Here is a 2,545-nt window from a genome sequence, read left to right as displayed (position 1 = left end):
TAATAATAATAATAATAATAATATTAATAATAATAATAATAATAATAGCAGTCCTATAATAATATGAACATGTTGTCAAAATGAGTCGTATTAGATGCCAGGTAAATTCGATGTATTTAGAAAAACAAGTATGAGGTCATTTTGACCAAAAGAGATTCAGTTTTTCTAAGAAGTTTAATATTTCTTATTAACACATGCTATATACATAAAATTGTTTTTGTAGCGCATTTTGTAAATCTGAAACAATAAGTGAAGTTGGTTGAATTGCTAAGTAAAACAAAAAGAAAATAACTATCAGTTCGTTTCTTAGAGTTCATTTTCTTCAAAGTAAAATATTAGACATATGAATTTCAAAATGGTCGTACTCCTGTTTTCATAGTACTTCATTGAGGAACTTAATTCAAAGATCAAAACACAGCTTATGATGTAATCATGAATCAATAACAATATTTTGTTGTAGTTAAGTTTTGTTTTCTGGGGCTCCAGACTTTTGCCATGGTGATTTTGTTGCTTTTGGGGCCCAAGACACTTGTCTGAATAAATGAAATGAAATGAAACAATTCTTGATATTCAATATATACGGTACAACAAATACAAACTTGTGCGATGCAATGTTTTAAAAAGTGATTCAAAAAACTATTACTGTAGTAAAATTATCAATATTTATTTATGAGTAGCACCTACATTTTTGCATGTATAAATTTATCTAAAATTATTATTGAATGTTTTCAAATGTAGGTTTAATCTTGTTTTGACTGATTGTGTATTCTAAAGGTGAAATAATAATAGAATGTGATATTCTTAGCAACTGGGCCTCTATTAATATGTGCTTCGGGCCCAGTTAGCCACCGTCTCATCGTGGCACAACACAATGCGATGATGTTGATTCAGTGTTTTAGTTGCAAAACTCATTGAAATTGATGTAGGCCTATGTGTACATTCGTGTAAACTTGTATTAATTCATCATTGGCAATGTTTCTGTGTTTAAGGAAAATCCGTGCATATCCTAAGGATCTTCTAGTAAAAGCCTCGTAAATCAGCGAAACAAATATTTGTTTTGATATGTGTCGTGTAACTATCGAATCATTCTTTATTCAAAACAATAAAAAGAATGTAACATACAACGTAGATATGAGCTAGACATATTCAATATTTCAATTGAATTCGTGAGGATTTGTTTAATGTTGTACTTTACGATATAACTTGTTCTTAATGCTGAATAAAAATAAATGTTAGATTGAAATTTAAGGTTAATTAAAATGTGTCGAAACGTTCTGGAGCCTATGAGTAGCCGAGTTGTAGTATAATTGTGAGCAATGATGCCTTGTGAAAGTGAGTTGTATTCATGCACAACTGCTTGGGACGTAAGCGATCTAAACAGTTGTCTAAGATGAAACAGTCGGATTTGAATGCAGATGTTTTGAAATAATTACATAATAAACCCAGCTAACAATATTACGTTCTAAGAACCTTATGACGACGTTACAGTTTGGTGATAAAAACGTTATTTTGTAGAACCATATGTACGTAACATAATTTTACAACCGCACAACGTTTGAACGTTTGAACGATGATAGTAACTTGACAGTTTAATTTCTACAAACAAAAACAAGATAGCACAATTCAACAATAATGTAATAGGAATAGGTCACCAATAAGCAAAGCCTTTAAAAAACCGGTTGCCTTGTTCTTACTGCTAATAGCCATGTGGTAGATTAATATATAGGCCTACTATACACATGAAAAGGAATACAGTATTGACAACACAAATACACATATCAGTAGAATATCTCATCCTCTCTCTATCGCATCTTCTCGTATTCGAGATGTCATGCCTCGTTGCATCTTTGGTGTCTGAGAGAAAAAAATAAAACACTTCAATAAGGAATACCACAAAAATAATGCTACTGACCGTGGGCAAAATCAAAGTCAAGTGGATGTGACCACAATATCCCCCAAAAATTGTATTTTTTTTGGGGGGGGGGGGGTTCGATGACTATAGACACATAGTCAGCACACGCACCAAGCAATGGCTCGATAACGTAAAAGAACGCTGAGAGTACAGAACCTCTTAACTTGTAAAATAGCTTGTAATAGATCCAATCAAACTGGAGTTAGTGGTAAAACGGCTGCTAGATCCGAATATATTAAATCCGAGGGTGGACATAGCATAGCAAAAACGTATTCAGTACAATCGTAAACAGATATTAAAAGAATGTTAGTATTTAGAGATATACAGTTGAGGACAAAAAGTATTGACCGGATGTAGGAATCCATACGCCATACACTATTTCTAATTTTTGGATTAAAGACACCAGTCTCTAAATTAACTCGCTCGTTAGTGGCGCTGTCCAAAAAGAGAAAGGAAAATAAAGGTGGTCTAGCAGCGAGATACATTAACCAGCTTCTGTACAGTGTGCCAAGCTTTAGGACTGCAAATTAAGAACAATTCGTAGCCAAGATAAATAATTTTTCAAAGCGCCGCGAGCAGCTCTACCAAAAGATTGATACGTGCGCCTATTAAGATGACATTATTGCAGCACCA

Source organism: Anneissia japonica, unplaced genomic scaffold (genome assembly GCF_011630105.1).
Source record: "Anneissia japonica isolate Jap-2015-1 unplaced genomic scaffold, ASM1163010v1 scaffold287722_len911783_cov160, whole genome shotgun sequence".
Taxonomy (NCBI): domain Eukaryota; kingdom Metazoa; phylum Echinodermata; class Crinoidea; order Comatulida; family Comatulidae; genus Anneissia; species Anneissia japonica.
The sequence above is the reverse complement of the archived record's forward strand: the minus strand, read 5'-3'. Positions refer to the sequence as shown.